Source organism: Homalodisca vitripennis, chromosome X (genome assembly GCF_021130785.1).
Source record: "Homalodisca vitripennis isolate AUS2020 chromosome X, UT_GWSS_2.1, whole genome shotgun sequence".
Lineage (NCBI taxonomy): Eukaryota > Metazoa > Arthropoda > Insecta > Hemiptera > Cicadellidae > Homalodisca > Homalodisca vitripennis.
This window is the reverse complement of record NC_060215.1, coordinates 114,315,420-114,330,163: the sequence shown is the minus strand read 5'-3', so window position 1 is coordinate 114,330,163 and position 14,744 is coordinate 114,315,420. Positions and strand designations below refer to the sequence as shown.

Genomic DNA, 14,744 nt, shown 5'->3' with positions numbered 1-14,744 from the left:
CATTTTTAGATTTTATGTATTCGGGTATGTTACCTTAAAGGGATATCAATTAAACAACTATAATATTTTTCCGGAACACAAAAGTAATGGCACCATCTTAACCCATACAACAGCATACCAACACAATTGTCCAGTTGTTTCTGTTTATATTTTATTATAAAAAAACCTGTAACTTTTGACCTAACATAGTATTTTATTTTGTAACAAAACAAGATTTATCTCTGAGTACTTAAGTGCCATTAAGTTTAAAATGGAGAAACCCTTTTTAAAATTACTAATTATTCTATACATTCAGAACTTCAGCCATAAATCTTCTTAAGCGCTTTATTTTGGCGTAATTATACTCATTTATTTGATTAGTTACTTTATTTATTAGCTATAAATATTTATTTTCAATAATTACAGAATATTCATATAAATCCAATTAGGTTAAAAATGTCTGGTTTTCTCTTTCAAGATCATTGACGAAAACAGTGTGCTATTTGTTATAAACGTGTAATTGGTCGAGTACAACGTCACATAATTACTAGAGTATATACTAAAATGATTTTAGTTTACTCTACAATTTTAAGTTATTTCCATATTTTAAAAATTGTTGTTTAAGTAGTATATCGAATATATTTTCTAAATGGTGGTAAGCAGATATTTTTAGGCATCAATGACTTTGTTTCATAGGGTATTACTCTAGGGTCGCCCATTAGTTATACAAACGGTAGTGTATAACCTGTTTAGATTTTGCTAAGTCTTCCCACATAACATGGCATGACGTTTCAAGAACTCACCATGACAATTTCAGGTGATTTCATAAATCACTTGTCTGTCGTTTCTTAAGTATTTGAATGTGTATTCGTCAGTTAACATTCATACTTGATGAACTGTTGGACGTAAACAGTGCAATTTGAATTCCTATTATACGTTTAAAATCAGTTGTACTTGTTAAGAAGACAATTTAATTAGTTTCTAAATAGTGCTTTTTAAATCGTGGTAACGAAATTATAAAATTTTTCATATCACCTCCTTAGTTTTTTAAACTGAAAAGTCTCCAAAAACAATATGGGAAAGGCACCTACAAGTTGCCTAACATTTTTTTCGTTCAATGCTCGGCGATTTGTTTTAAACGCGTTTCTCACAGTTGCAATCTTAAGTTCAATGATGTTCTTGTGAGAATAAACGCGTTTATGTTGATGACCCTTGTAAGAACAAGGGTTGACATTAGTCTCCTGTCCCTAGACAATGCTGGGTGGAAGTGGGAGGGGGAAATGAAGGTGAAGGGAGAGGTTATCTCCAGACCTCGGGGAGGCTCGCAATCATGGCCGGCAACATTAGAAAGATGGCCGGGCTAACTGTCGCTATCTCCGGCCTCGCCTCTGTCGTGTCCGCAGAGACCAAACTTGCCTACTTAATACACCATGGGGTTACGTACTAAAAGTAAGCGAACGTACTCCACTTGGACTGATCTCTCAAGTCGATGTCGGGTAAGAGCCTGTGTTGACTGAGTTTATTTATTTATTTATTTATCTACGGTAACACCATTAGTACATGTAAAAAAAAAACAATAAGATATTCTTATATTCAACATTGAGCCAATAAAAATGATCCACATTATAAATTAATAACAATGCTAAAGTAAACTGCTACAACATAACAATATAACATATAAAACATATAAAATAGACTATATAGAAAATAACAATAATAGCATAGCAACAATAATAAATAGTAACAGTAATTATACGATCAAATATACATCCATCTGCACTTACACATATAATACGTAGGAATAATTTATAACAATGAAAAGGAAAAAAAAAGAATCAAATGTATACATGTAGAAAAGAGTAGAGGAAAAAATAGAAAGAAAGAAATATATACACATATTACAATGAGCCAGGTGTCAATGTCTACATCAAAAGAAAATGTTTTTTCAGGTGCATAACACTATCACTGCAAAAGTCATGCCGGGAGGAGACGAGGTTTCCAAGTCTGTGAAGTCTCGGGATAGTGCTGTGATGTACATAACTGGTTGAGTAGACACGACGGCAGAAAGTGTGAAGGGACCTGGTCTGATGAGGCACTCGGAAGTCGATCCGCCTGAGCAGTTCTGGACAATTCACGTCTCCGTTAATTAGTTTATGGGGAAAACCACATCTAAAAGTTGTCTACGCTTCACAAGCGAGTTCAAACCCAAGGAAATCCCCAAATCCTCCAATGGCACAGTTCTGCATTCAAATCCACATCTGACTCTAACCACCCGCAAGAAGCGATCCTGGACACTTTGGAGCTGCTGGATATGACCAACCTGATAGGGCGACCAGACAACGCTGCCATATGCAAGCACTGACCTCACCAGAGCAGTAAAGATAAACTTCATAGCTGCAACACTCAGTCCGCTTCTTGAAGTTCTGATCAGAAATCCCAGATTACGAGAGGCTTTAGTGGTGATGGCATCAATGTGGGATTCAGGGCCAAGACTGTGGGAGATTATGATTCCAAGATCTCTAATAGAAGTTTTACGAATGAGAGCAGAGTTATTGAGTATGTAATCAAACAGTATAGGAGTGAGTTTAAAATTTCATGAGGATTATTTTGGTAAGATCATATTTTATTCAAAATTTGAGTAGTGCATTCTAAACCAAAATTTTTAAACATCAGTGTAAATGTAAATAACATATTTACACTTTTTGAAAATTAAATATATCACTAAACAGTAACAAATCAATAAATAGGTATGTGTTAAATTAGTAAAGAAAGTAATTGGAAAAGCAATACAAAAACTGCCTTGAACTAAAGTAACAAAAAAGTTGTATTGTAGGAGTGTATAAATCTGTATTGGCTCTCCTTGTATTCAAAGAATCTACCTAGCTGTCAGGAACGCCAGTTCGCCAGGCAGTTACCTCTGAATACATCGCAGTGCATGTATTCATATGTATCCATGCAGTGCAGTCACTTACCTCGGTGTTCAGGGGCAATCTCATTCGCCTTCAATTTCCCTTTGGTAGAGATTGTCCTATTTCTCCTCATGTATTTTTTTACTTCTAGTAGAATACATTTCTAGACAGTTTTCTATTTACGTTTCTTCCGTTGTTCTGATAAGACTAGGGATTTATTTTAAAATTCTAAAGCTGTTTTTAACAGTAATAAAAATCGTTTTACGTGTAAAACGAAACTTTATTATTTTAATGCCATAATATGAATGGGATATTAGCTATATTTATTTAATCTCCATACTTTATTATAAAGACGGTCAGGTATGTTAATCAACATCTAATTTATCTCTTTACATCTCAGTTAAACCTAGATGTCATAAACATCTTTGTTGTGTAAACGTTGAGACGTACATCTATATTTGATGAAATACTTTTTGCTGTCTTGTACAAATTTCTTAGTCTGTCAAAATATATTTCAAAAACGGTAATTTAAAAAATAATTTAGGATAGTTAGAATGTGCAATATAAATTACTATACTTATATTTGAAACGGTATATCTGTTCATACTAAGAAGAGGCGTAAAGTAATCTCACCACAAAATAGTTTTCACTTATGAATTGATTATGTAGGGAGTTACTTATTTTCCATGTACACGAAATTGCCTTTTTGCCCAGCGAAAATGAATGTATTTCGTACAAATATGTTATCTTTACTTCATTCCAACTGAATCTGAAAAATAATTTCTTAGTTTAATATTATGAATGATATGCAGCCCTTTAACATACTGTTAGGGCTTAAACAGTTTCTCTACCTCTCTCCTTTATGACCTCTAATATCTATTTTTGACCTGAAGCTGTTCTTAAAGCAGTTATTTTTGTTAGTTAACAAACATCACATAATGATTGTTCGTTCTAAAAAGTACATAAGACATTACTAGACAGTTTGAGGTATCCAGTAAGTAACGAGGTTACTGGGCTCGTCAGTAACATCCAGGTTACCTGTATTGCAGCGGCGATTCTGCAGACTCAGGACAACCTCGCGAGGTATCCAGACAGGTCCTTGGAATGCAGCACGTGCCGAGTTGATCTGCCCGGTGATAATGCGTTGAACGTGTTGAGGTAATGGTGCGTATTGTTGGTGTATCTCGACCAGCGCATGTACCTCGACAGGTCGTTGGTATGCATAACGTGTCAAGCATCGGCGTGCAAAACGTACCAAGGCACCTGGCCAAGTCGTTGCACGGAACGTGTCGAGATAATTGGGCCGGTTATTAACATGTTGAATGTGTCAGAGTTGTACGGTATATCTTTGGAGTAGAGAATGTATTATCTGGACAGTATATTGATAGGAAGAACGTGTGAAGATTATTTGGCTAGTTGTTAGTAATGTAGACGTGTCGAGGTAACTGGGCACATCGTTTTGTGCATAACGTTCCAAGGGGTTTGGAAATATCGTTGTTGTGGAATGCAATACTTACTAGTATCTGATTTAATGGTTTAAATAATCAATAAATATTATTTTAATAATACAATTTTGAATATTCCCAAATATACGTGATCAAACAAACAATATAATAAATATTGCGGGAGCGATTCTGCATTGTGACCGTGTGATACACACGTAAACCGACATACTCGTATCTTACATGAGTTCTTGTTATATGGTTCTGAATGTATTCAACAGGAACTTGTTCTCTTAATTTTAAATTATTGTTATAGCATATTGAAATAATGGTTTCTACATAAAACTACTATACTTAGAACCGATCATGAAATGTAGCTTTTAAGTTATTATATTACATGAAAAGTAGCTGTAGAAAAGAAAAGTCCAGGACGTTTGGATACTACGGGAAGTCCTAGATCTACAAACTCTTTAACTTTTACCTCCATATATAAATAATAAGTTATAGTACTTTTAAAATAACAATGAATCGAACCTTGAAGAATGTTGGTTGAATTCATGTGCTGCATGAAAATGACTTGGAATTAAAAACAAATATTGTTTGATTTGCGACTTGAAATGTCGCACCACATGGTCCAAAGGGCCTTCGATCATCCAGCATGTGCTGCTTGAAGCGAAGTAAGACATGCATTGTTTCCATATCTCGTTTCCACCCTTCCCCCGATGTCGATCATATTTCCATCTAGGGGATCCTTGCTCTTCCACCCTCGACTCCCCCTGGTATCGGTAAAAGCAGTGAATATTCCCTCAATGAAAAATTCTCAGCGCGTTAGGAAACCCCAGGCTCCATACACGTGTTATATGAAATACTTTGTATGTACATATTTATCATAATTTTTTAAAACAATAAACTGTCTTATTTTTCTAAAGGATCATTTCAATGTATGTGAAATCCAAGAAAGTACTGTAGAACAAATATTCATGCAATTAATTATGTTTAAAACCAGCTGTTATGAAACAAATTAAACCTAACATTTAACCTGAGCAGTTTTTAAATAAAAAATTGTAAGCTGTTCGCCAGGAAAGGTCAGTAAAAACATTAATATTGGAATAGTTTTACATCGCTTGTTTATGAAATCCTCTTTAAATATATTACTTTTGTATTCATATTTATGTAAAAATCTATTTTTCTCTAAATTTTATTATATAACCGAAACTTTTGTTTCCGTACTGATGATTTATTAACGCTAACCCCTTCAATTGCTGTGACTGGTTTTTATTTGAAACTGTAGAATTCTTTTAATAATTCTATATGTTTAATAATACCATTGATCATTGCTGCAAAAAACTATTGCGTATTACTTCGTAAAAATAGTTAATATTTGGAGGGTTTTATATTAATCATAAAACAAGTACACATTTTTGAGATATTTATAAAACAATTTAAGGCAATTTTAGGAACTTTCTCATCGAAAGATACGATCACTGTGATAAATTAAATATGCTTTACAATTTTGTGTTTTAATATTATCACTGATGGTGTTCGTGGACTTGAAAAAAAAACAAATATCAACAGAAGAACAAACCAATTTGGAGAGAGAGCAGAGGTCGAGCGAGTGTAGCATGTAAATAGATTGTTCCCTGTGGGTGGTGTACCGTGTTTAAAATTCATTGAAAATTTACATTCCAAAGTCCCTACGTAAACAAAAGTCACAGTGTAGGCCGGGGGTGAAGAGGGGTTGTAGCTAAAAGAAAATCACTTGTACAAGAAGTTCGAATTAAGCGAATTGCCGAGACGAGGGAACGAGTTGTACTTGTACAGTCGAGATGAGCACTCACCTTCATTATTATAACGAGAGTCGTTGCTAGCAGTTTTATTAAATTGAACAAGTCAGGTGGTACTGTATCAGCGATCTACTGGCAAACAGCTGCTCCCGGCTAAACTGTTTACAGCCTCTGCCACTGAGACTTGTACCACCTTCTATCACAATCTTCTAAGTGCTTTCATGTGACGTTGTCACCGCCTTGCTTCGCTTTCCTTCAAATGTTCTGCTGTCTTTGCACTTTATTTGTTTTCTCAAACTCCACGTTTAACCTTTTCCCTTTTCTGCTACAAAGGAAATTCGCAGGGAGCAGATGTCTAAGACCGATTTATTTAGACTTATTGAGAGATTGTTACATATTCAACAAAAATGGTTAGTTTTTAAACTTTTAACTGCACTCATAATCATAAATATAACATGACATATAAAATAAGCGATGATATAGTGTTGTTATGTATGAAACAAATATTTCACACTCTTTGATAGCTAATTTTAAGCTTGAATTTAACTATATAACATATTTTCCATTATTTTAATAAAATGATCCTAAATGTAGAATGTACATAATTTCATTGACAACCGTTCAAAATGTTCGTGATACATTGAATACAACTTTCAAACTATGTCTGATTCAATTTATAAATATACCTAAAGTAAAACTTCTTGATGTAAAACCGTACTTATCTATTTCTCAATATTTGTATTCAATGTGCTGGTTGGAATGTAAGTGGTAGCTAGTTACTAATTTTGTTTAGTTACCTTTTTAACACATTTCTATGAGGACTAAGAAAAATAAGTTTTTGTAAAAAAACAATGTATAGTTTAGTATTACATACTATTACCTTATAACCTTAATGAATATATCAAAATGACAACCATAAAGGGAAATTAAACTTTATTTTTATACATTTTTTACGTTTCTGTTTTGCAGAAAGATGTACATCATCGTAAACAAACTTCAGACATTATTTGAGCTGAACTTATCGCATACAACACAGAACCCTCTAAAACTATATCTATCAAATACATTACATAATGCACGTATTCCTGTGAGTTGTTACACAAAACAGTCGGCCCCAATTTCATATTTGTACTTTCATATGTACAAATAAAATTATGATTCATTCCTTAAACAGAAATCGTAGTAATATACACTATTATTTGCTCCTTCAAAACAATAAGCATTAATTTACAGAGTCTTGAATATTATAGAAATTTGTTTAAACTTTTTTCAGTTTTAATAATCAAGTAATTGTAACAGATAGAGAGATCTATAAAGAAGTTAATTAGATTAGAAAGAAGCAAATTATTAACCATATAACTGAGTCTTTATAATATTATTTGACAAACTGACATTCTAAAATTGTTAACTTTTAACGTACATTTTCCTTGAGCGAAAGTAGAAAACGAATTATTTGTCAAAGCTACTAAAATATAGCAGTTTCTAACGTAAACACACATCTACCGTGTGAAGTATCACCCGCCAATACACTGAGATACGAGCTTGTAGTGTCAGTGTTCTCAGGAATTCCCTAATTTGTTGCATGCGTTTTGTCTCACGGTGGTTTTCATTGTTGCAGAGGATAGAGGCCTGACGCAGCTTGCAGTTAAAAGTCCGGCCCTGCGCAAACCGCCTATTGTGCAACCCCGGCCGGAAGGGTGAAGGGCAACAGCAGAGGAAAGTGAAATCTACAGGTTGGACGGACTGCCCAATAAATCAGGAAAGGGTTCTAATGGTAAAGACTCGACGCAACGGCAGTTGTAAATCAGTTTCACCTAATTGGAGCAAAAACTGTTGCACAACCCTAGTTAAAAAAGAGAAAGCTTTCAGTCGCACCACCCTTTGAGTTTTAAGGAACACTAGAATCTCCCGTGAAGGGACTAAGCTATTCGTTTATTGTGAACGTCTAACTTAGAAAGCATAGTTTCGAAGCTACTTACTTTAAATACAATATTTACTTTTCAATACAAATACATTTTAGTCAAGTTGTATAAAATTATGGAAACAAAATTAATGATAGTTATAAACAAAATAAAAAAATCGTTTAGTGCTTCTCCGATTTATTTCTGGTTTACAAAACAACTCAATGCCCAACATCATACTAGAAAGATACAATGCTTTTTTATAGGTGATTCTTAAATTTTAAAATACGAAAATTCCTTAAACTTTCAGAAAGACCTACCGAACTTTCGATTTAACATTGTAGGACCGAAATAACAGTTCTTCCAGTTTCTGCTATATATCTAATTGACTGACCATAGGAGTAGATTAAGGGGATTTCACTTTGTGTTTTTAATACACCCTGCGACCTACAATTTTTTGTGTTGTAAAATAATTATAGCTATAACATCATACATATAGCAGGTTTAGAGTTGGTTGTTTCATTTTGGAAGTAAACTGAGATAAAACTGTGACACTTGACTAGAAGCTCTTAGAAATGTTGTTACTCATATTCCACTGCCTTATCTCTCGTACCACAATAGTTGCATTATGGTTTACAATTTGTGGTTAAAAGTTGTATACAATTAGTGAATGGGAACTGTAAAACACGTATTTCCTACAAATAAACTATAAAAATTCATAAACGTATTTGCGAAAAATTATCCTCCACTGCATCAAACAAATCCCGGTGTCATGAAAAGTTGATATATTTTTGGCACGCAGGCTGAAAGCCGAATGTCGATACGACGTGGAATCGCAGTTGGTGCGAGTCGATAAGCCTTAACGGCGATCAACCCTTCTAAGGTGGAAAATAACTCACTCCACTTAGGCCTACCCAACTTTGCTTTCAGAAATATTTGCCGGAATCCGTTTTATAGAAAGTGGCTTGAAGTGTCGGGCAAAAATTGAACGGGGAGATATGACGGATCCAACTTCTCCGCTGGGGGCAAAACAAATTAAAACTTTTCCGAAAGCGTCAGTTCGTCGGGGCAAGTTTCCAAATGGTTTCAGTTTCTTCCCCCGATAACGTAAATCATCCGACGGGTGCCAAATAATTATATTTCACTTGATTTCGTCGCCGTTGTTGTCGTCAGCCGAGCGACATTCAGGAGTAAACAAATCAGGGCGGTGCTTGACGGGAATTGGCACCGAACAATGGCAAAACTTTGTAACAGTATAACAAACGTCAAGTTATAATTGTTCAACGCTGTGTGGCAGTATAAACGTTTCGATCTCTTTCTGTCCCATTAATTTAGGAACCTTTGCATCCTGTTATGTGACAAAATTAATTGAGGGGAAATTATTTTGTTTGCATATGAACCATAACATAGGCTATTATGGGTTTTATTATTATGTAATAATAGTGAAATTGCCGACTTACAGTACCTATACAAATTTAAATATATTTAAACTATTTAAAAATTGAGTGAAACTGTTAAAACGCCTCAGCATACTTATTCAAAGGATGAAATGAATTTAAAAAAATAAATCAACGAACGTGTGAAATAATCCAGGTATTCAAAAACAATATCAATACCTTTCATCCGGGACATTGTAAACATCATAATTTCCCTAGCAACCAACAGGAAGTCGAGTTCAAAGTCTGTTGGTGTCAGTAAATAACGTACAACAGAAAACAGCCCCGGGGGTGTGCCAGATAGTGTAAGCTAGGTAAAGTACACAGATCTGGAACACCAGGAGCCGGAGCTGAGCTAAGGCCTGTGTCAGTCCCCTGATTGTTTGGCTTCACTTATCCCAACCGTCAGATGATATTTGACATACGGGTGGGCAGAGACCTTGGCTCCAGGTCCCTGTCCGGCGTCACGTACACGTACGCGTCACAGCGCGGCAAGCCCAGGCCACGTCCCTTCCGTCAACGTCAGAATCAATCCAACTCATCGTACATAAATAGCCCCGATACGTGACCTGGTTATAAAATTATATGGGCCTATGTAAATTTTAAAAATTTTGTAAAAAACAGTAATAATCAATTATCTTTTACTCGTACTTTATTTCATATCATTTAATATATTACTAACATATAATAATATACTCAACAAAATATGTACTCCATAATAATCATGATAAGGTGCAAAACATATATAAGTTCCAAATAGAAATAACCACAAAAACACACACACACACACACACACACACTGATATATATATATATATATATATGTGTGTGTATGTGTGTGTGTGTGTGTGTGTGTGTGTGTGTGTGTGTGTGTGTGTGTGTGTGTGTGTGTGTGTGTGTGTGTGTGTGTGTGTGTGTGTGTGTGTGTGTGTGTGTGTGTGTGTGTGTGTTATGAATTGTAAGTTTTGTCTCATATATTAAAAATATGAAAGCAGGTTTAGTTTTGTTTCAATGTTTTTAAATAACGATATTGTCACGTTTCCGCGCACTTGGATCGTTCAGTAGCATATTGGTGATGAGATAAGCACTACCGATAAAGTTTGGTAATTTAATCAATCATGAATAGATAATTTACATCTGTGAGATCGTCATCTTATAAATCTACCAAAGTAATTGCCTTAATAGATTTAATTACGCGCATAAACGAGCACAAAATGAGCCAACAAGGAAGCAGAAGCAATAAAGGGTTAACCGGCCTATAAACTAAAATACGTCTTTGTGAGCTAATCGTGGCTAAAACCAGTAGAAGTAGGGACGGTCATCTCGATGTCCGGGACATTGGAGGGCCGAGGGCTCAGGGGTGGAGGCGCCTTGAATTCAAATGGTCCCTGAGCAGGGTGTCTCTGTCGCCTCTGCCGTGATCAGGGCTGCAAAACTCCGCCTGCCAAACTTCCCCACCCTTGAGAGATTTCCGGAGTCAAAAAACTATTTTACGAGCTCACTTCAGGTATCAAGGACACCCATCAGTTTTCAGTATAATTGGCCACTTGAAAAACTTTCTAATGGTTCCCAAACATTTACCAAATGGTTTTAAAGACACGGTGTCACAGTAACTTATAAGGAATTCCTAAACATAGGTTACATTTAGTTTAATAATTTATAGAAATTATAACAATTTTAAGAATTACACAAAAACGTACATTTATACTACACTTATTACAATTTACACTATTGCGATTACAGTTTTTATACATTACAACGTACGGTATACTATTTCAACGTACGGTATATACATCTGTTACAGAGGTATAAACAGTAAGACTCGTAATGTTTTCACTTTAGATGCTCCCGATCAAGTCAAAAACATCAAATTGGAATACATTATGAACAATTTTAAATAGATTTTCTAACACAATGTACACGTAAAAGTAGATGTAAACCGGATTATAGTAACAAGAAAGAAACTGTATACCAACACCAAATACACCTTCTCATGTTGCATAAGCTGGAATACTTTTTGATAAATAAACATTTTATATTTTTATAGAAAATAAACATTAAATATAATTTCTCGTAGAGAAGATTTTATTAAAGTTTGTTATGATATAAAAAATTTGAATAGCTTACAACAATTTTCTTCGTTTTGAAAAATATATATAATTTAGTGTTTTAAAAACATATAATACTAAATACTTTTTAATTTAAAGCTATTCAAAGAATATCTATGAACTTTAGGCGTTTTCCTTCTAAACTCAATCATTTTCAAACATTCGATTATTTGGTTTGACCATCGCGTAGCAAAATTATTATTCAAAGGAGTATGTAATGTTTTACGTCTCTTGTGTGCATCGAGATTTGTTCTAAATTACTAGACTATGCACGCTGGACTTAACTCCATTGCAAAGTGTTGTAACTGGACTGTTGATAATATATTTTACAGTATAATAAAAATAAATATAAAAGTAAAAGTAAAAAGTAAAGAATGTCTTATTTTACCAGGCGAAGTTAGGGCTAAGAAGCCCTCTCTAATACTTAACCTGGGAATTAAATATAGAATATATTTGGTCTCTAATAATCACTATTATAACACCTTTACATTTTCTTGTTATAGTGGGTACAAATTATAGCCGTATTTTCATATTTACGATGCTTTCGGTTTTCCCCACCAATGCTTAATATTTTAACTATAAATTTAGAAGTTATATACATAATCAAGTGACTGTAATGTCTACAAATATATCGTCTTTGTTAAGTTACACTTAGGTGTGTTTGGACTTTGAGGAAAGGAAACTTATTTGTTCTAGTTTCCTTTTTTAATATACATGGAATTTTTTGTTATTAGTTATAGAATTCAACTAATTTTAAAAGGCACGGATAAAATTTCCGATTAAACAGACTGAGCTCAATCATGTGACATTTTAACGTGTTAAATTTGGCGGATTGATTAGTTCTTGATGCATTCTATCAGGTCTCCTTTTTTCAATACTCCTTTTTATCAGTTTGCTTAAATGTATAAAATATATAATTTGACATTGGTGCATATTCCTCCATGGAATACGACTGAGCATTAGCAAAGCCTATTACTTAGGGCGATATATGGATAATTAATTAAGCTATACTAAGGGTTCTGGCTAAATCCTCTCCTGTATTTCAATCTGCTTGTGTGCCCGCAATATTTCTTAAGAATAAATTGAGCTATAGGCTTAACATTTACATGTAACGTCTCTTCTACGTAGACAATGACGTGTTTGACGACAGGCACGTGGCCGAGACTTTACATAACCGAACTGTCCGCAGGATATCTCGAGAACAATTTCATCTGTATACCGAAGGTGTATGTCAATCCACGGGATTTGACTGAGCGTTCATAGTAGACCTATATCACTCAGTATGATGGCAGATTTTGTGTTCTCTCTGTTGGAGGGTCGTAAATATCTCCTGCCCGTCTGATTGTCGGTCTGCCCGCAGGAAATATCAAGACTGAAAATGACCTAAAGACTTGAGGAGAGCCTGAACCACGACTCGCGGTGTTTCCCAGGTGTACTCCTACCTTGTGGTGAGTATTGACAAAGTCGAATATATGGAACATATAAAGAAAAATGCACCTAAGAAGTATCAATTTTATGAGTACATTATGTACACAATTACTTTTCACTGTATTAGCGTCGATCTTTTCCACATGTGAGGGCCTACTATGATTATGAAACCTGGTTAGAATTATAACTTTAATTATTATAATTTTGCTAATTTAACCGAGAATTGTGGTGGCTTTTTAACCCTTGTTGGAAGAATTAATAAATGAAAATTCATATAACATACTGATACAATTTGTAAATAATTATAATGTACTTTGTGTCATATATAGCGTCATCGAAACTCAAGCCAGTTTTGATACGTTCTGTTATACAATTCTAGCCTATCAGGAGTTTTGGAAAATAATGAGTACTCAATTATAGATGAAATGAAATTATTAATTTATTATAAAATTGTGTGAAATTGTGTGCATTATTGTCGCCAGCTCAAGAAACTTTTATTTGTATATACCAATAAATGGGTAAATTATTAATGTAATTATAATGTACTACGTTTAAAAACACTCAGTAGTATTCAGATTAATAATGAGCCTGGACTCGTGAAATCGCGAATTTTGCGTATTTATATACCACGTAATTCGTTATTTGAGAAGTGGCGCAGGGCGACAAAAAAGAGCGAAAGAAATCCATCGCTATCGCTGAGGAAAATCACATTATTTTACCAAAAAAGGTACCCTGGGAGTTCAAGGTCGACGGGGCGGGCCCATGAAATCCGGATCCTCATAAAGTAGTGTTTTTACAACAACATTGAACAAATTATTGAAAATGTCCGTCCATCAGGCTGAGAGAAACAGCGGTGTTTTGGATTAGCCGCTATCGCAGAGCAAGAGGCGTAGAACGCGGCACGGCGCGGCCTGAGTCGACTCAATAAAATACCTACCTTACTTCACCTGCCTCGGCCGGAGAGGGAGAAGGATATTTATTTTGAAATGCTTTTAGAAAGTAGTGTGACATATCGTAAGACTGGACTTTTTATGGGAAATGTTTTGTCCCAGAGCGCGTTGGTGTCAGCGTCGAGGGGGAGGGGTGGAGGCGCAAAATGGCTGCCCTTTCAAGAAACTTATTTACGGCTCGCTACGACGCGGCGCGGACTAGAGGCATTGCGTGAGGGAGGCGAGAAGCGACTGTGCCGAGAACAGATTTATACAATTACTCGAAACTGATATTGTCACTCGACAATGATCCTTCTCCCACGGCCGGGAACGTTGCCTATGCATGAGACCGGCCAAGACTCGTGACCCGTCTGGCCAATGAATCAAGCCGTAATTAGGATCAGTGTCTCGTCTCGGTGTCCAAGGACGCACTGCATTCTGAGTCGAACCAACAAGGTCCTACATATTGTGCCTTTGTAAAAATATTAAAAGCTTAACCGATACAAAAATCCTCCTTAATTTTATTTTATTTGAACAAAACCAGAGATATTACTTGTATGTGTTATTTATCATACTTAAAATATAACAATGAAGCAAGAAAAAGCTTGTTCAGTAACTAGTGACAATTCATGGAAATTAAGAAATGATTAACTGGTTGATAAATATTATGTATTAATTTATATTTTGACTTACCATCGATCTTGTATGATCGTGTATTTTGTGCGCTAAAAAAGTACTCGTATAAATCGAACTCAAATTAATTGGAATTGCTGTCTGCGTAAACATTTTTCTAGGTCTCATAAATTGTTGTGGGTAAACAACTATTGT

The 14,744-nt window shown here is 34.9% G+C and overlaps 1 long non-coding RNA gene across 1 annotated transcript in view; it reads left to right on the top strand.

The window, feature by feature from the left end:
• The first annotated feature begins 1,814 nt into the window (after positions 1-1,814).
• The window catches only part of LOC124369805, a 29,041-nt gene continuing 16,111 nt past the window's right edge, over positions 1,815-14,744 (top strand). The window contains exons 1-2 of the long non-coding RNA XR_006923096.1: positions 1,815-7,888; positions 12,920-13,007. This is a non-coding gene — a long non-coding RNA (uncharacterized LOC124369805). The remainder of the gene's footprint in view (positions 7,889-12,919; positions 13,008-14,744) is intronic.